At 37.0% G+C, this 21,505-nt stretch overlaps 2 pseudogenes across 1 annotated transcript; both read left to right on the forward strand.

Moving 5' to 3' along the window:
- The first annotated feature begins 1,091 nt into the window (after positions 1-1,091).
- Positions 1,092-7,337, forward strand: LOC143627801 (beta-galactosidase 16-like; annotated as a pseudogene). The gene is made up of 18 exons (XR_013152645.1): positions 1,092-1,280; positions 2,949-3,044; positions 3,605-3,716; positions 3,798-3,862; positions 3,968-4,060; positions 4,147-4,290; positions 4,374-4,468; positions 4,559-4,667; positions 4,808-5,011; positions 5,098-5,259; positions 5,338-5,519; positions 5,714-5,805; positions 5,904-6,013; positions 6,104-6,196; positions 6,310-6,411; positions 6,537-6,682; positions 6,769-7,102; positions 7,180-7,337. The product of XR_013152645.1 is annotated as a beta-galactosidase 16-like (transcript).
- A 1,664-nt stretch (positions 7,338-9,001) lies between these two features.
- LOC143627802 (pentatricopeptide repeat-containing protein At4g16835, mitochondrial pseudogene) lies at positions 9,002-10,889 on the forward strand (annotated as a pseudogene).
- The last annotated feature ends 10,616 nt before the right edge of the window (positions 10,890-21,505 follow it).

The raw sequence follows: 21,505 nt of genomic DNA on the forward strand, positions 1-21,505 counted from the left end.
TTCTTATAAAATTCAAAACAATTACAATAAAGTGGCAGATAAACGGGCAACAATATACATCATATATTTGCTACATAAAAAGATCTTTGCTATTCATTCTATATTTGCATATATATTAACAGTTTTGGTTTGGAGATTTGATTTTGTTTGTGACTATCTTTGGTTTTGGTCCCATGAACCTAGCCGAACAACCATATAAATCAAAGGGTCGGTTTTGATGACCAAAACAATTCTCGAAGAACCTGCTAATCCATTTGATTTGAAGGGGTGCTTTTGATCCTTGGATTCAAATCTATCATCTTCACTTCGAGCATTTGCTTTTCATCACTATTGTATCTGCTTTCCATCACAATTGTATGTACTTCTAGTCACCACAACATTATGGTTTAGTGACACTGAAAATGTTTTTATGTTTAGTTGATGAAGTATGGGGGTGGCTTTTCAAGCGGGGCCAATAAATATAGGAAAAAGAAATTGATTTTAATAATAAAGAGTATTTTGGTCATTTTGAAGGAAAAAAGAACAAACGATTAAAGAGAATTATGATTTACGTTTCTTTAATCCTTAAATGAGGAATTGAGGATGATTATGCCTTCCACAATTCATGTGACATGCTTTGCTTTCTCGCTGATACACTTCACGTGTAGGTAATGTTCTCGGCCTCACGTGATCCTACATCGTCTTTCTTAGTTAAAATGAAAAAAAAATGCAAAATATCTTTTAATTTAATTTTATGATATAAAACAGATATTAATTGTTTAACATCAAACTATTGTTTTCTTGATCTACTAATAATTGATCAACTCTTTAAACCAAAAAATTTGTAAGTATACTTGTACAAACTCATTTTTGTATTTTACAACCTTGTACTAAAATCAGTATATGCTCATATGAATAAAAAAATAATATGTATGTATGTATGTTTGTTCCACACTTAAATAATGAGCATAACCCACCAACCTATAAAAACCATGTTTGCCGTGCAATGCAACAAATATGTTGTTTGTCATCTTTAACAACTCCGCCATCTCTTTCCATTTCATTTCACAACATTTTAGTCCCAATGTATATTGCATCTCAAGTTCCTCTCTCTCACTTTGTTTTAGACAGAGAATTAAGAGACGATGTGGTTCCGGTGGTGCGTTATTCTACTAGCGGTGGTCAGTGGCTGCGCGGTGGAGGGAGCAAATGTGAGTTATGACGGGAGGTCGCTTATCATCGATGGGCAACGCAAGATTTTGTTTTCGGGTTCAATTCATTATCCTAGAAGCACTCCTGATGTAAGTACACATATTTTTCTTCTCTTTTGTTTTATTGTTAAAAGGAAAATGTTTTGGCACACCAATTAGGATTCATACACGTTATGTTGTAAACGGCCGTTTACCTTAGTGTAAACAATAATTTACATGGGTTTGGTGGTGTATGAAACCGTAACCCTTTGTTAAATCATCTCTCCTCTACCTCTCACATGGTTGGAGGTTTTATTGTATTATTATTATTATTATTATTATTATAAACAATCAAATATGATCAAGAGTTTTAATTATAAAACCCATTTCTAAAATTCTATGTGTGCTAAAATTATGTCTGAACCGGAATTGTTCCTATTATCTTCATATGGTCCGGTCTACGCTTACCTCTTTGGCTCTTTCTATACTTTTGGTTTCTAAAACCGGATTGGCGGTCCGGTATGTTTTTTTTAGTGTTTTCCGGTCAGCTGAGGTCGGTTTATGAAATGTTCATATAACCTACTAAAATTATTATCATGATTCATGAAATACTTTACAATTTATGAAATTGGCATATATAGGTAAAAATCTAATAAAGAAAACACGATATTCCTCTTGGGAAAAGCATAATAAAAGATTTATTCCGTTTAGATATGATAAATGTTTTCTTAATATATAAAAGGAAGACTCTATACATGTTTGACTCGTGAATAACCGCTATTAATGATTCCTTTTGTTTTAAAGACTGCTATTTTAGCCCAATATATTTTTTATTCACACAGAAATTAAAAAAAAAAACAATTTATTGTATTTAAATTTGAGTGTCACACGAATAATTGAATGGGCTATAATTAAAATTTTTAAACATTTATAGAATAAATAGCGGGAAAATATTTGCCGAGGAGCTGACCAACAACGTTTTCTGTCGGTATATGTTGTGGCGCCAACAAATCACAAGATTGCCAACTGTGCCTTGTGCATTCAGACGATCTTTTCCATGCCTTCCTTTTGTTTTTTCTGTTTGTAGTGTACATTATAATAATAAATATATAACATACAAAGTGATTCTGACATTAGAAGCTATGAAGTAATCTGAGTAATTAATTAATATAATTGAATTCTCATCCAATCCCTTATATTATGTGAGTAGTGTTTTTATAATTTAGAGAGTGATTCAGGATGTTGTGAGTGAAGAGTTTTTATATTTTAGAAAAAGTAGTGATTTTTCTGTATATTTGAAAAGTTACTGTTCATCCCTTATAATTTTTTAATATATTTTGAAAGTGGTTGTGAGTGAAAGAAAGAGAAAAGATAATGATAAAATATATAAAAAGTATTATTTAATTGAAATGAAGAGAGAAAATAAATTGAGTTTTAGTGTAATTTTTGGTTTTAAGATAGATAGGGTGAGAACGCTCTAATATTAGTTAATGGTTGAGATACTTAAGGTGTGACACATGTATAGAGAAAATTATGTGAACCTACCGAGTTCAAAACTGATGAACACTGTATATATGTTTAGCTAAACGTGTATACTGGTTCGACCCGAGACTAATTTCCGAATCTATTTAGATTAAGTTCTAGTCATATTTTCTTGTCGTGTTAGAAATTCACATTTTCATACCCTATATGTTTTTAACTTTTTATAGTACCCAAAAAAAGGTATAGGGACATTTTAGAGATCTTAATGGTTGACTATACATGTGAAATTATGGGCAGATGTGGCCATCTTTGATAGATAAAGCCAAGCAAGGTGGTCTAGATGTCATACAGACCTATGTGTTTTGGAACCTCCATGAGCCACAACCTGGCCAGGTCTCTCTCTAACTTACACCCATGTGATAGTAACATGTGTTAACTAATCATATACATATAACATAGATGTATATATAAGGGAAAATCTCACATAATTGTAACCAACTTTCAAAAGTGTTCTAATTAGGTCACTCGTGCATATTTTCCCCAAATCGGGTCACTAAATCTTCAAATCGAGTCTCACCAGTTTTGTTGTGCGTTAAGAAAGAAATGAAGGATAAGATGTGGGGGTCGGAATTTGCAACATATGTAGTTAAGTTTAACAAATTAAAAAAACGTTAATTATATTAAAATTTAAAAATAAAAAATATAATCCATGTCGCCACTCGACGTCAACTTCAAAAAAAAGATAAAAAGATTTTCTATGTGAAACAAAAAAGAAAAAGGCTAAAAAACTATGTTAAAACCTTTAATTTAATAAAATATGAAAGTTGAGTGACTTAATTAGAACACCTTTTAAAGTTGAGTGACCTAATTGGAACACTTTTGAAACTTGGTTACTATTATATGAAGTTGCCCCTATATATAATTAACAATGTGTTTTTTGGATCAACTTGTAGTATGATTTTACTGGTAGAAATGACATAGTAGGTTTTATTAAGCAAGTGCAACAACAAGGTCTTTATGCAAGTCTTCGAATTGGACCATTCATCGAGGCCGAATGGAAATATGGTTATGTAAATAACATTTGTAACTAGAAAACATATATAGCTTCGGATCGAAAATTAGTCACTATGAACCTGTCTTTCAGAGGTTTGCCATTTTGGTTGCATGATGTTCCAGGCATTGTCTTCCGAACCAACAATGAACCATTCAAGGTGATCACACTTTTGACCCTCCAAATCAAAGTCAAAGTCAAAGTCAAAGTCAAAGCAAGCTTAAATGAGTAATCCGAGTTATAATAAAAGTTTTGCATTTTGTAGCTTTACATGCAAAACTTTACAACCAAAATTGTGGACATGATGAAGGCAGAGAACCTGTTTGCTTCACAAGGAGGCCCAATTATTCTTTCACAGGTTTACAAGTTTAATGCTTAAAATGAGTTGAACTAAAACATTAACACGTGAAAATATTATCTTGTATGCCATGATAAATGTTATAGATTGAGAATGAGTACCAAAACATCGAAGGAGCGTTTCATGATGACGGATCACGATATGTGAACTGGACCGCGCAAATGGCAGTTGGTCAAAACACAGGTGAACCATGGATGATGTGCAAGCAAGACGACGCCCCAGATCCTGTGGTTTGGTCTCTTAATCATACTTTTAAGCAGTAAAAACTCCTTTAATTACCCTCTAACTTTAAAGGTCAAACATATAATTGCAGATCAACACTTGCAATGGGATGAGATGTGCTGAAACATGGAAAGGGCCAAACTCACCAAATAAGCCTTCCATGTGGACTGAAAATTGGACTTCTTTGTAAATGCTAATTGCCTTCTTATTAAACAAAAGTCAAAGTCAAAAGTCAAAACCAGAGCGTTACTAATTAACTTATTCGTGTTCTTGAAGCGTGCAAGGATATGGAGAAGTTCCATACTTGAGATCAGCCCAGGATTTGGCCTTTCATACAGCAATGTTCATCATAAAGATGAATGGAAGCTTTGTAAATTACTATATGGTAATGTTACAAATATATTATGGGAATTCGCATAGACAACTATTAATGTGCTTGACAAAAACACAAGATCCGCCATTATACATGTGTATATAGATTATTTAAGTAAACATGCTTGAACTATACCTTTTGTTTTATGACAGTACCATGGAGGAACAAACTTTGGCCGGTCAACGGCCTCGTTTATTATTACAGGTTATTATGATCAAGCTCCTGTTGATGAATATGGTATAACCAGACAACCGAAATACGGTCATCTCAAGGATATGCATGCAGCATTGAAGCTATGTTCACAGACATTACTGTATGGAAACTTAGCAATTGAACATATGGGTGATAATCAAGATGTATGTACATGTGTTTCATGTCACATTTTATGTTTGTTGTGCCTATATAAGTTATAACAATCGCGGTTATGCATTTAATCGTATAGGCGTATGTCTACAATGGAAACGCAGGCGAATGTGCTGCATTTCTTGTTAATAACAATAGCAAAGAAGGTGTTATGGTGTTTAATAATACTTAGTACACTTTGCCATCGAAGTCAGTTAGCATCTTACCTGATTGCAAAAATGTGGCCTTCAATTCTGCCATGGTATGTTTTCTGGATTCTAGCTAGCATATTTGTTTGGGAATCTATGTGATGAGATTAATGTTTTTCTAAATGTAATAGGTTAACACACAAATTAGTACGCGATCAATGCAGCCGATCATAAGATTCGACTCGCCTCAACAATGGCAGGCCTTTAGTGAAGCTGTACCTCAATTCGACCAGACTTCATTGAGGTCGGATACATTGCTAGAACAAATGAATACCACGAAAGACACTTCGGATTATCTTTGGTTCACAATGGGGTAAGGTTAACTATTATGTGATTAACCGGTAAAATGAGAAAACACTGTAATAAGCAATTTACAATCCTATTTATTAAAACAGTGTTGACTGAATATAATCATGTGTAACGATGAAATCATTTATTCCATATGATTTTTCCTAGTAATTAAACAGCAAACATATATAAATGTAATGTTTATGAACATATATATAGGATGCAGACAAACTCCTCAGAAGCTCAATATATGCTCAAAGTGACCTCTTTTGGACATGCTTTACATGCTTATGTTAATGGAGCTCTTGTGGGTATGGATCTTGAATTAATATTTGTATCATGTGATCATATATTCATATGTACTTATAACCTATTGTGATTAATAATCTTGCCTTGTAATTTGTGTTAGGTTCTGTACACAGATCTCGTAAAGTTACAAACTTCACGTTCGAAAACACCATTTCTCTCCCAACTGGAATCAACAACATTTCCTTGCTAAGTATAATGGTTGGATTACCGGTAGGTGTCCTAAACTTTAATAGCCAAATTTAGTACCAAAAACATAAAGGGAGGTTACTAAATATTTGGTCGAATGATCGAGTTTTGAAGGATTCAGGAGCGTTTATGGAGCGTCGAAGCGCAGGGTTACGTGAGGTGTTGATTCAAGATCTCAACTTCACAAACTCACATTGGGGATATCAAGTAAGCCATTCCAGCCAGCAAAATATACATACATTTACTACAAAAAAATAATAAAAATAATAAGTTTAACGGAATCATTTTCTCAACTTCTACACTTTCATTAATCAATAAAGATCGGATTGCTTGGGCAGAAGCTATCGATTTACACAGACGAAGGGTCGAGTAATGTCTCGTGGAGTCAATACCAAAACCCTAGCACTCTAACTTGGTATAAGGTGAGCTTTGGAACCTTTCTGACCTCAAGTTGATCTTGGATATAATTATGATCATTATTAACATAAACTTCCAGCATATTTATGTGTTCTTTTACCAGTGGTGATCATTGTTTTGTACTTAACAGACAACATTTGACGAGCCTGAGGGCACCGAACCGATTGCATTGAACCTTGGTTCGATGGGGAAAGGAGAAGCTTGGATCAACGGCCAAAGTATCGGAAGATATTGGGTCTCCTTTAAGACTCCTGAAGGATCTCCTTCACAAACATGGTTTGAAACATGCATCCAATATTTTCTTACATCACATGTTTGATTGATCTTTGTGACATACAAAAGTTTTGGTCTATGTTTGACAGGTACAATGTAGCCCGGTCTTTCCTTAAACCAACGGGCAATCTACTAGTTTTGTTCGAGGAAGAAAATGCAAACCCGTTAGGCATTTCTCTAGATACTATTTCGATCGACAAAGTTTGTGGGCACGTATCAGATGTACATCCTCCTAGGGTAAACTCATGGAAAGTACTTGAACACTATCGATGGAGACCAAGACCTAGATTGCACTTGCGATGTCCTGAAAGCCGAATCATCTCCAAGATCGTATTTGCAAGCCACGGTAACCCTTCGGGTGACTGCAAAGGCTATTCCATTGGGAAATGTCATTCCTCTAATTCTCAACAAATCGTTGAAAAGGTGATCTAGCTTCTTCTGTGTTAAATTGCATTCATTTACAAAGTAAATAACTCAGCTCATAACTTTTAATATTTCAGGCTTGTTTAGGGAAAAGGCAATGCTCGATTTCTCATACGACAAAATATTTTGGCGGAGATCCATGTCCAGGCACACCTAAAACACTTTTAGTGGATGCGCGATGTGAATAACAACAAGTAGTTTACTTCGTCTGCACACAAAATAGGAAGAAATAAACACACAAGAAGTGATATAATTTACATGCTATTTAACATACTCATATTCATTTATTATACTTCGATATATGTTTATTTAGATTGTAAATTGATAAAAACTCGAATACAAATAAAATGCAATGAGAAAGCTAGCCAACTACATATGTTGGTGTAGCGTGAGTATTACAACCCTTTGGTTATGTGTAAATACATAACTAAGTTTAAACGTAAGAATGAACTGTGAAAATCGTACAACTATTTCTACGATGCGCTAATAAGATCTTTATAAGAAAAGGAGGACGGATTATGCGGTTAGATAATCGTCTATTACGCACATAAATTATGGGATTCCATTCCTAGTTATAATAATATTTGTTCAAATTCGTTAAAAAAGTTCATTAGGATCGTTCACAAGTGAGTTCGGTCCAACGTACGAGTTGTACTCCTCGAGCCAAATCGGTCCACGTGCCAAATCTGGTCGTTGTTGTGTACGAGTAAGCTATCAACAGGTCGAACTTGACTCAAAACATGTATACCAATACGAGCAAGCTACCCACAACCCAAAGAGTTCGAGTCAGAGCTAATGTACACTAGCAGACACACAATTACAGTCCACGAACTATTCAAATAACACTAGTCTTAAGTATATAAATTTGAAGGTAAGTTTTAGAAATATTTATGCACTATTTAAATAGTTTAAAACAAGATATTAGCTCTAATGAAATAAGAATTAATTACACAAATGAACTTTTACAGTTTGGTTAATTAAGTCACACCTTTAACCATTTATAAAATTTCTGAGATATCAAAAGGGGCACAGATACTTTATTTATCACTAGGTAGAGTGTTATGATACAAACGTAAAAAAGAATAGATGATATTTTGTGTCATCGGCTCTAGTTAACAATCTTGTATTTTGAACATGAAGAATAAAGAAGCCATTGCAATTGTTGGAAATACTAGGCCTACTAAAGGGATTAAAATAGTAGGAAAGTTAAGAATTATCATAGATAGATTAGGTACCTCGATTGACTATAAAGTTTCAAAAGTTGTAAATATAGAATTTTGGGTTTGATTTTGTAACATATATAAGGACTTAGACTAACTTTTGTTATGTTTGAGTAAAAAGAGCAAATTACTCTCATGACGGACCATGAATTTTTAAAACTAACTGTGAGCATGATTTACTCTATGATGCTTTGTTTTTCTCTCATAATTTTTAATATACGATGTATAAATTCCGAGTATGCTGCGATGGGTCTATTTTTATCTACATCTCGATATAACTTTTTTTTTCAGAGACCAAGTTATAAGTATTAATGTACAAGTAACTGAAGCGCAAACGTAAATGTTATGAATGTTATCAAAACTGCCTCACTTTTAGTTCTACTTTTCTCTTAACTGACTCCGTTTACCCTTTCCGTAATTCTTTAATATAATGTAATGTTTTATGAAATTCCGAATATATCATTGCAGCATACTTATAACGAACCAAACTGACACCTTTCTAACAATTGGCAAATCTGTACTATCGCGATTGTTACTAATGTTCGTTTTCATAGTTTTCAATTGATGTAAAATATGTGTTGAATTGTATCAACTACAACCGAAACTGAACAACTTTTTACTGAAACACAATAAACCATGGATGGCTGTTGCTGTCACATAAGTCATGTTTAGAAACTTAACATGATCCAATGCCGTCGATTTAGGACAACCCATCATGGGTTTTCCGTTCTCAATCTTCTGCTGCAACTGTCTTATCATTCTTACGGAAACGAATTGGATGTGGTAAAGTCATCCAACAGGATGATCACGGAATACATCCGTCAAGGCGATCTTGATTCAGCCTACAATGTGTTTAACAACATGTCAATTAGGACTACGGTAACATGGAACTCAATGCTAACCGGGTATTCGAAAACAGCAGGAAGATTTGAAGATGCCCGCCAACTGTTTGATAAAATACCTTAACCAGATATTGTCTCTTATAACACAATGTTGAGTTGTTACATGCGTAACTGTGGCTTTAAGGCTGCTCGGGCTTTTTTTGATCAAATGGTGGTTAGAGATACCGCGTCTTGGAACACGATGTTATCGGGTTTGTGTCAGAATGGGATGATGGATCAAGCCTATCAACTGTTTGATGAAATGCCCCAGAGAAATAATGTGTCGTGGAACGTTATGATTTCGGGGTATGCTGCTACGGGTGATTTGATCGTTGCGGAAAAGCTGTTTAGGATTGCGCCTTCTAAATGTGTGGTTGCGTGGACTGCTATGGTGACGGGCTACATGAAGTCTAGAAAGGTTGATTCGGCTGAGAAACTGTTTGATGAAATGCCTGAGAGAAATCTTGTGACATGGAACACGATGGTGTCGGGTTATATGGAAAATGAACGGGCAGACGATGGTTTAAAGGTGTTTAAAACAATGGTTGAAACCGGGGTTAAGCCAAATTCGTCAACTATAAGCAGTGTGTTACTCGGTTGTAGTAATTTGTCTTCGCTAAAACTAGGTAAGCAAGTGCACCAGTTCACAAACAAATCTCCACTTTCTTTACACACCATGGTGAATACATCTTTAATCAGTATGTACTGCAAGTGTGGTGAGTTGGAGACAGCGTGGAAGTTGTTTCACGAAACTTTACATAAAGATATCGTCACATGGAATGCTATGATTTCAGGATATGCTCAACATGGTGAAGGCAATAAAGCTCTTATGTTGTTTGATTCCATTAAAAAATCGGGACTTAAACCTGACTGGATCACTTTTATAGGAGTTTTAACAGCTTGCAACCACGCAGGATTGGTCGCTCGTGGGATTGAATACTTTGACTCAATGCAGAGAGACTACAAAATCAAACCAAAACTTGATCACTTCACTTGTATGGTTGATCTGCTTGGTCGAGCCGGTAAGTTTGTTGAGGCTTTAAGTTTAATAAAAACCATGCCTTTTAAGCCACACCCGGCTATATTCGGGACCCTTCTAGGTGCTTGTAGGGTTCACAAGAATTTAGAGGTGGCTGAATATGCAGCTAGAAGTTTGCTTGAATGTGACCCGTCAAGTGCAGGTGGTTATGTTCAACTTGCTAATGTCTATGCAGCAATGAAGAAATGGGACTGTGTATCTAAAGTTAGAAGATCAATGAAAGACAATAAAGTTATTAAATTTCCTGGGTATAGTTGGATTGAAGTGAAGAATACTGTACACGAGTTTAGATCAGGCGATAGAGTCCACCCTGAACTGGTTTTAATTCATGAAAAACTTAACCAACTGGAGAAGAAAATGAAGGTGGCTGGCTATGTTCCGGCTCTTGAGTTTGCATTGCATAGGGTGATGATCTTAAGGAAAAGATGTTATTATGGCATAGTGAGAAACTGGCAATTGCTTATGGATTGATTAAAATGGCAAAAGGGGTTCCAGTTACGGTTTTCAAGAACTTAAGGGTTTGTGGGGATTGTCATGAGGCCACGAAGTTTATATCTGCAATAGAGGAAAGGGAAATCATTGTGAGAGATAATTCACGGTTTCATCATTTTAAGGATGGAAAATGCTCTTGTGGTGATTATTGGTGACCTTTGCAGTGGTTTACCGCAACGTGTTCGTAAACCGTCCAAACCGAAACAAGTCGGCTGGTTTGGCATCCAGACAGCTTGGTTTACAATTCCGTTTGGAGATCCAAACAGTAAAACTTTAAGCAAAGAAGGCAATTCCACCACAGTTGTTGGGCGGATATCTTTAAAGGCTGGTCAGAACTGAAATACTGTTGGATTTTGAATATGTCGAGTGGGGATGGTGTGTTTTGGACTAAAAGCTGGCTTTGAGTGAGCTTAAAAGGTAAAATATAGAAATTGTCCCTTAAGGAGACCTCAAATGGCTTGTTAGGATAGACAATCGATCAAGGATCAAAGACAACAAAACAAGTGGTTCTAAGTTAAAAGACTCTTCTTTGGTTGTTGCTTGTTTAAGGTATGCCATAGATTGCAATTGCATATCAGGATATGATTTTGGTAACTTTTGGTTGGTTCTTACAAATCCTTTTTAATAATTCTTTTTGAGTACTTACATGTGTCAAAAGGGTTCTAGTAGAAATGAGTCATTATAATACAGGTTGAAATTGGTCGGAATCGGATTGATCTGACCCGCAAACATTTCTCTTCATTTGTTAAAAGATTTATATTAAAGGGTTGTATTACATTTAATGTTTGATATGTAGGCTGTTAATCAGTAATATGAAGCTCTAGACTGTCCAGATGTTGTTGGAGTGCCTTTGTTGTGTAGTCTTTTTTTTTCATGTATATATTTTATTGTCTATTGCATAGAAATAGACTTATTTAAAAAATAAAAATAAACTATGATAAAAAGCTTTTGCTTTTGAGTGATTTTTCAAAATGGTCCGTTTCGGTTTTGACCGTTTTGTCACAACCCACTCTAACCTAAACCAAAATAACTATTAAATGCCCCGTCTTGAGCCGAACCAGTTGACCCCACCTGCCCATTTTGTCAGGTCTATAAGTTTCACTTTTGTTAAACACACACTCATGGATGGTTGCTTTGGTAAGATTAGATTGCAGTTTTAGTCGCAAAAATTGTAATTACAATTAAAACAAGTTTGGTTATCACCGTTTGTTTACCTGTAACACGTTTGGTCTTTGACATTAACCAGTAAAATTTCTGTTTAATTTATATGAAACAAACAAAATAGCCCTTTTATTTAAAAATGCCAAAAAAATAAAAATAAAAAGAATTTATGACCCCAACACTCCAGCTCTCTTCTCTTCTCTGCGGTGTAACATACCACCCTCCATGGGGTCTTGAAAGAATTTTGTTGATCAACTTCAAATAAACAACAAACAAACACAGGCAAGCTAGCTTAGACGGATGAAATGATGCATTTGAAGGCAGACAACAAAATAAGCAGTGATAGCTGGACCTATGTGATATGACAACAAACTTTTGGTGATTGGACTTTGCTCTTTTTAGCAACGATAATACCAAGTGGTGTTTGAATACATCCTTATACTTATTTGATTTTTTCAACGACTCAAGTAATCAGATTTGAGTTTAAAGAAATAAACAAGAAATATCAATATAAATATTACTTATTAATTTACCACTTTTAATTATCAACTTCTTGAAAAGAACAAAAAAGGCATCCAACTTTCTGTTCCTTTCCTTATTTGGTTAAAAACCCAGTTAGTGAGCATTGCTAGATATTTCGATAATAGTTGTTAGGCAACTTAGGTCTAACATCATCATCATCATCATCGTACTCAGTATATCCCACCAATAGCAACTTAGGTCTAACAATTATGGGGAAATAGTTTAGGTCTGAAAATAATGATTCATCAATCTTGTTACTAAAGAGAGAGGGGGAAGGGCGGGGGATTAATTAAGCGATCAGTTATCTCTAGTAATATTCTTATTGATAAGAAGTTAATTACCATTGAGGGTTGCAACTTACATGACTTCTACTAGGTTGCTACAAATCAGGATATTGACGTGAGCTTGCCACTGCTATGACAAGTTACTACTGATGCGCCCCTAAGATGACGTGACGTGGTTCAACCGTGCAAACATTGCCAATTAGCATCTTCTACTTCCTACATTTGTTGTTGAAAAATGTGTAAGCAGTTCAAGTTACGATTGATGTAATCTCTAACATGGGATGTCATTGATAAAGATAGAGATGATGCAAGTTCTTTGATTTCTTCACGTCTTCGACTTTGCTACTCTTTGTTTTAATTCTCTATTTGTTCTTCGTTTCTTTGATTTCTTTATGCCACTAACTGCTCCATGTTGTTTGTTTTATTTTCTTAAATCGAATCTAGTTCAAGCTCAATTTTTAGCTCGGATAATAAATTTAATCGAAACTCAAAATCTTATTTAAAACTCAAGCTGAGCTGGAGCTGAACGTGGCATTGAACTCACTGTTATAAACGTGTAAGTAAAGAAACATCCATGTGAATGGATGAACATTTTCAACACAAATTTATTGTGTATGTCCCCAAAACAGTAATAATAGTTGTATATATATGTACCTTGTGTAACAAATAAAGATACACACAATCGAAAGTTACTAAATATATATCTCTCCTATTTTCTTGTTTTTTGTCATCTTCAAATTATTTAAAGAATACATTGATATAATTGTTGTTATAATTTTAGTGGTAATATTATAACACGTTATTAGCACGAATCGCTTGTGGCTTAATCAAGAAGATCAACCAAGTAAGAAGACGGCAATCATAAACAAGGTAAACATATAATAATAATGATTAAAAAGATAACTATAATGATAAAACAAAACAAACATAAAAGACATCTTACTATAAACTTTTACTAATTAAAAAACTAATAACTCTTTAACATTTACTTACTATCTCTATAACTTTTATTCGTGTACTAATGATTATTTATGTATCATAAACAAGTTCATCATTATTATTATTATGCATACTAATTTTACATCTTATTTAATAGATTATCATTTGTATCTCATTTATTTTATTACTTACAAGATAAGTTTTATATATATATATATATATATATATATATAACCGTTGACGAAACGGTCATATAGCTGCTGTAAAACGGTTAAAAATTTTTCACTATAAAAAACCAATTATCAATCTCAATTTTTTTTTCACAAATACAAACCTATTCTTCTCAGGAATACCCAAGATAATATTTTTGAAAGATGCTTCACCCAGTTTTAATGTTAGCCACCATAATGATGATAATCTTATTGTTCTTAATTTGTAATCTCCCACCTAAGGAGTTTGATTTTTTCTTTTCCTTTATCTACTTATTGCTCTACCTTTGTATTTTGTTTCAATTTTATTAAGTATGTAATCCTAATATTTATCTAATTTGTGTTTAGTAATAAAATAACGAATATTGCAAAGCGTGAATTTTTGGCTCTCAAAAGTTCTGGAGATAACTATATGCATGGACAACAAATGTCAAAAGACACCTCAAATCAATGGGTGCGTTAGAAGCAATTAATGAAAACAACGCATTGGATGCCCACAATAGAGCAAAAGCTGATGTCTTTATTCATAAACACATCAATGAAATACTTCAGTTGGAGTATTTTAATTATGATAATTCAAGTGTTTTATGAAAAGAATTAAAAAGCAGATTTAATCATCAAAGGGATTCATTACTCCCTACTACTAGAGCCGAATGGAACAATCTAATGTTCCAATATTTTAAAAAAGTGAATGATTACATATCTGCTCTATTAAATATATGTTCAAGGCTTGAATATTGTGGACAAATTATGTCCGGGACAGATAAGTTAGAAAAAACTTACTCTACTTTTCATGTATCAAATATAATTTTGCAACAACAATTACAGTTTGCAAAATTTTCAAACATACTCTTATCTGAATACAAACCTCATCATAGCAGAGAAAAATAATGAGCTATTAATGAAAAACCATCAAGCTCGTCCCACAGGATCATTAGCCATACCAGAAGCAAATATTGCTTATAATAATGATCATAAGAATTCTAGACGTAAATGGGAACAAGGCCGTGGGCGTGGCCGAAACTATTTCAATAAAACCCATTTTAGTAGTCACAACCACTCATTTAAATGGAATAATAATCGTGGACGTGGACACGGTCGCGGTCGTGGTTGTAGCCAAAAAGCTAATAATTACCACGCTAACCAGCAAAACAAGTTTAAAATGATGCTGGTACGTCCCAGAATGATGGAGGCTCATGTTTCAGATGTGGAAGTACTAATCATTGGGCAAAGACTTGTCGAACACCTTCACATCTATGTGAATTATATCAAACATCTCTGAGAGGAAAGGAAAAGGAAGTGAATCATGTCGAAAAAATTGATGGTACCGATATTGAATTGAATATCTCAGATTTTATCAATGAATTTGAACCCTGAAAGTGATATTGTAAAATCACAATGATAATTATGTATTTCATTTCATGTTTATGTCTTAACTATGTTTAATTACTTTTCCTTTCATACAAAAATAAATTCTCTTGTAATAAATTTAGGAATGTATAATATATGCACTTACTGTTTTTCTTTATATTTGAAGATTAAAATGAATTTCATTGGAGCAAAAGATCAATCAAATGATGCTGATTTATGCATAACGGATAGTAATGCTACATACACTATCTTAAAATATCAAAAATAATTTTACGAATTACAACCAACAAAGGGAAATATTAACACAATATCAGGTCCCTCAGACATAATAGGAGTGGGAAAAGCTAATTTGGAATTATCGAATGGTACAAAGCTTTTAGTAGAAAATGCTCTATTTTCTCCAAAATCAACCAGAAATTTATTGAGTTTCAAGAATATATATCATAATGGATATGATACCCAGTCGAGGACTGTTGATAATGAAAAATATTTACATATTGTAAAGAGAAGTCATATATTGGAAAGACTACCAATGCTTCATTCTGGTTTGCATTATATATATATATATATATATATATATATAAATGTGCCTCAAGCACATATGGCAGTTAAAGAAAACTGTTGTGATTCTGGTATCGTAAACTTATGGCATGACAGATTATGCCATCTAGGATCCACAATGATGAAAAGGATCATTGAAAATACACATGGGCATCCATTGAAAGATCAAAAGATCCACAAAATAGATAAAATGCCTCAATGTATATCTTGTTCTATTGGAAAATTAATTACAAGGCCTTCGCCATTAAAAGTTGATAAATTGTCACCAATTTTTCTTGAAAGAATTCAAGGTGACTATAGAGGGAGGGTAGCAAAGCTACCCACAGGTCCCTCATCCAACCCGCAGATCGTCAAAAGACATCCGCATCCCACGGATCCATCAATCAACCCGCGGATCGCCAAAAGACATCCGCACAAGGAACAAGTGGATTGATGAAGCCATCCGCAATCCAAGACACTTCGTGGAACTCCGTCATAACCCGCGGACGGTCACGCGAACATCCACGGAAGGAATCCACGAATAATGCAAGAGACTCATCATACGCATGATCCCCACGTGATATGGAAGAGCAGTTGTAACAAACTACTTCTAGAAGATTCCCTCAAAACCTCCTGATAGCGACATCGGCTAATGGAAAGAAGACACCTGGACACGTAATGGCCATCCCACGATGTGCACAGATAATGGCCACACCATAAACGGGTCCAGGCTTTCGCATCCAATAAGCGCCCGACACGTGTCCATTCAGGCAGGGAGGGAATAACTCGATAATGACAACCCCACCAATCACCTTCCCTCCACCTTCGGCTATAAATACGAAGATCATCTCTTCAAGGTATTCATTCACACTCTCAAGCCTTAAGCAATCACATACTGTGTCTTACTTTATCCCGGTCAAAAGTATGATACTTATTCTCACGCCGGATGGTGGTTACGGGAGCCACTCTATCCTTCCCGTAACGAGACTCAACGGTGTTCTGTTTTGCAGGCATCAGCTTGGATATGTTCTCATCACTTCAGTATACTCACATCTAGGGAAATACCCGGTCAGACTATCCAGCTCGACTTAGTGTTTCTTCATTGGCGCCATCCGGTGTTAGCTAGATACACGGTTTTTATGGTTTTTTCGCTTCACTGATCTGAAAATGAGTCAGAACCAACAGCCTTTTGCTGCTCTGGCTAGGGCCCGTCGTACTGAAATTCTGGACGAATCAGTCCATGAAGGACAAGTGTCGGAGGAACCTCGCCGAAACACCAGAACTCTGGTCTTCGAAAACAGGACCGGAGAAGTTCCAACGTTTGAAGACTTTGCACCACGCAGGAACACCAGAACCCTGAGAGTTCTCAAGGCATAAAGTCACCAAAATCCAACGGACCACTCAAACCGCGGCTCTGGAAGACGGAGCCGGAGAGTTTCCCAGATACGATATGGACGAAACGAGAACTTATCAAGCCAGATCTGGTAAAAGCATTCTCACCCCAGAAGAGTGGTACCAAAAGGAGAAACATCGGCTGAAAGAGGAGTATAAGCGAAGAGTGAGGCGAGACCAGGTCCAAGCCAGGACGCTGACGTACGACTCGCCATCTCCGCCTCCGCCACCAGTACGACATACTCAAGATCTAGAGTTGGAAGACAACTCTAGATCAGCTGGTCGTTCACTGGCAAAGAGCCGCGAAAGAAGTTATCACACCCAGCGTACTCTGTCCCAAAGAACTCCACGAGATACTCGACAGAAAGAAACGTTTCAAGAGGAAGGTTACGCAAGTGATGGTAGTTGGGACTATGGTAGGGAAACCTCCAGCCGTCCCAAGCCGTTAGTCAAGCATGCTGAGTACTTCAGTAATGCGGAAGAAGACTTCACCAAACCATACCGCCCCGCTGCATTCGCGGAAAAATCAAAGTTCATTCTGTGGATAGCAACCGCTCCTTTCCCAACTAACATCAAGATCCCGAGCAATTTTAGAAAATACAATGGGATGACTGATCCAAGGGATCACCTGTTAAACTTCATGGCGGTCGGGGGAGTAAGCGGATGGACCCTGCCCTATTGGTGTCATATGTTCGCATTGACACTAACAGGAGCAGCCAGAGAATGGTTTGAGAAGTTACCGGATGGTCAAATTAGCAGCTAGGACGACCTGGTAGCAAAGTTCTCGCAGCATTTCAGTCAGCAACGTAAACATACCAGATATGCGTCTGAAATCCTGAATGTTATCCGACGAGATAACGAATCACTGGAAAATTTCATCACCAGGTTCAACAAATGAGAGCTTGAATATTGGTGGAATCAGTGAAGACATGCTGCGGGGAGTGTTCCGAGTGAACGCGAGGAGCCCCGAGATGGTCAGATGCTTAACAGGCCGGACTTGGGATGCAATCAAGTCCGCGGCTAAGGTCTTCGCAGCCACAGAAAAGTTGCTAGGGCGAGAGGCACCAAAACAGCAAACAAGAACCGAGCCGCGGAACACTCAGTCGAAAAGGGAAGAGAAGGGTTCAATATGGTCAAGGATACAACCCCCGGAAAGCTCTTCCAAACAGTTTGATGCCAAATCGCTGATCGGGCAGAAACAAAAGGATAGAGCAGCGGGCAAGTCCGACCGACAACATTGGACACCCTTGAAGAAAACCCGGTCCGAAATCTTAACGACGGAGAACATCGAATTCAGGAAACCTCAACCACTGGTTAAGCAGGTAAACCTGAATCCGAACAAGCATTGCATGTTCCACGAGGACATTGGACACGACACAAATGAGTGCATAGCTTGAAGAATGAGATCGAATCCGCTATCAAGTCCGGAAAACTTGATCATCTGCTAAAAAACGTACGACAAGGTCCGCGGAAGAACGCAGCTCCCGCAGACAAGGGTCCCCCGTGAAAGCAGATTAAGGATTTAAATGTACACATGATCCAAGGAGGACCCCCCGGAAGTTCAAGCGGAGAGAAACAGATGAAGACGAGTGGAAAAATAAACCCGTTGTTTTTCCAAGAGTGAAAGGAGGGCCATGCATGAAGCAACCTCTAACCGTCACGGCTTTGTTCGGTCACTATCGGTCTTAGTATGTCTTCTTCGATACTGGAAGTACGTCTGACATAATGTACGAAAAGTGTTTTGAACAGCTAGAAGAAGAAGACAAGGCAAAGTTGAAACCTGTGCACGCCCCAGTTTCTGGATTTGGGTACGAGGTTATGCACCCCAAGGGGGTCATAACATTCCCTGTCACGCTGAATGACGGAATCCACTCAAGGACCGAGAATGTTGAGTTCCTTGTCCTACCCGCGAGATCCAAACATGATATAATCTTGGGGCGGGAAGCAATTGGTGACTTCAACGCCAATCCTTCCACAGCACACAGTGCAGTGGGTGTTCCCACGAGGATTGGAGTAGCAATCATCCGAGTCAACAAACATTGCTACGCAACAGAGGGATCAAAGCCTGCGAAGATACCTAAAAAGACACTGCGGACAGAACCCGAAAAATGTGTCGTCAATCCGGAGTATCCGGAACAAACCGTCACAATCGGGGCCACTATTTCAGAAATGGTGCGCGTCTTTCTGAAGCAGTTGCTGATAAAAAACGCAGATATCTTTGCCTGGAAGCCTTCGGATATGACGGGCGTCCCACGAGATATTTCAGAATATCGGCTGCGGTTTAATCCGGCATATACACCGATCCTTCAGAAAAAGGGAAGATGGGTCCAGAACAAATTAAAGCCATGAACGAACAAGTACAAGACCTGTTAAACGCAGGGACCATTCGCGAGATTCAGTACCAAACCTGGGTCGCGAATCTGGTGATGGTCCCTAAAAGCAACGGCTCATGGCAGATGTGCATCGATTTTAAGGACATGAACAAGGCCTGCCCCAAGGATTGTTACCCGCTTCCAGAAATCGACCTCAAGGTAGGCGCAGTGGCACCCTTCAAATTCAAGTGTTTCCTCGATGCTTTCCGATACGTATGGCGGCCCGCGATGAAGATAAAACCGCTTTCCGAACTGATCAAGGCACATTCTGCTACAAGATGATGTCATTCGGTCTAAAAAACGCGGGAGCCACGTATCAGCATTTGATGGACAACACTTTCCGAGGTCAGATCGAGAAGAACCTGGAGGTATACATGGATGATCTGGTCATCAAGAGTGTGGAGGAAAATCAAATGCTTCGAGACATTGAAAACGTTTTCTCCACACTCAGGAAGATAAACAAGAAACTTAACCCTTCAAAATGCTCCTACGGCATGGAAGAAGGAAAGTTCCTAGGTGTGATTGTCACCGGGGAGGGATTCAAAGCAAACCCAGAGAAGGTGCAAGCCATCGCCCGGATGCCCTCTCCGTCTTCACTAAAAGAGGTCCAAACATTGAATGGAAGAGTAGTGGCTTTAAACAGATTTCTGGCAAATCATGCGGCTAAATCTTACCCATTCGTGTCAACGTTGCGAAATTGCTTGAAAAAGGCGCATTTCAAATGGACACCGGAAGCAGAGGCGGCGTTCCTAGGAGTGAAAAAATGCCTCATGGAGCTTCCAAAAGTTCGGTTTTTGGTTCGGTCCTTGACTCGGAATAAGACCGAGGATGGTTACCACATACCCAATTACCATGGAACTTGTAAAATAACTTATAAATAATAATACTCAAGTTTTACATTCAAAAAGTTAACAATAATGCTTTTAAACAAAAGTTCGGTTTTTGGTTCGGTTCTCAACTCGGGATGAAACCGAGGCTAGTCACCACATACCCAATACCATGGAACTTGACAAATATGAATAATAAACTAAAATATGTAGAAGTTAATCAAGTATAACAAGTTATATGGTTAGATTTGTTAAATATATAAACAAGGACTACAAAGTCCTCCATGTAACCTTGCCTTACTAGCCCGACATTTCAACCGGCCGAGACCGGAGAAATGAAAGACCGAAGGTAAACAAGGAGTGTATATTATATATATGTTGTAACATCAAGCTTTAAGAGTTGAGAAGTTAGTTAAAATGAAAGATTAACTTATAAAGAACAACCTTAGAATTCAAGAATTTGAGAGAGAAATGAAGAAATGAGCAAGCATAAATGAAGAAGATGGGTGTGTATATATAGAGTAAGTTGATTGGGTCTTTCATAAAGGGTGTTTCATGAAAATGGGTTGGTTATAGACCCAAGAAGCACAAACTACAAATGGGTCCTTCAAGTCTCCATTTTGGTAGTTTTAGTCCCTGGAGTTCGTTTTGAGCGTTTTCGGGGAATTTTAAGAACCGAAAAGGGTGTTTTTTTTATCCAACAAATATTTAACATACAATTCATCATTTTGATAATATCGAAAGGTTCGGGAAACAAAACGGGTCGGGTTTACATTAAGAATACAAGTATAAAATAACCCGAAATTGACAAATGTCACAACAACGGTGCTTAGTTCGCCGACAAGCACCTCCAGGAATGGTTATCCGAGTTACAAATCAAGCAGGTGTTCACATCGGTTGCCCACCCCCAAGCTAATGGACAGGTGGAGCGAGCCAATCGCAGCATCAAAGAAGGCATCAAAGCTAGACTGGGAACCAAAAGAACAAGATGGGTTGACGAGTTGCCTCATGTACTGTGGGCGCATCGCACCAGTAAAAAAACCAGCAACTCGGAAACACCATTCAGCCTGACATATAGCACGGAAGCAATGATTCCTGCCGAAATTGGCCTCCCATCCGCAAGAATCCACTTAATGGAGGACAACGAAAAAGAA

Source organism: Bidens hawaiensis, unplaced genomic scaffold, assembly GCF_021521415.1.
Source record: "Bidens hawaiensis isolate Kalapana, Puna unplaced genomic scaffold, B.hawaiensis_p1.1 tig00004743_1, whole genome shotgun sequence".
NCBI classification, from domain to species: Eukaryota; Viridiplantae; Streptophyta; class Magnoliopsida; order Asterales; family Asteraceae; genus Bidens; species Bidens hawaiensis.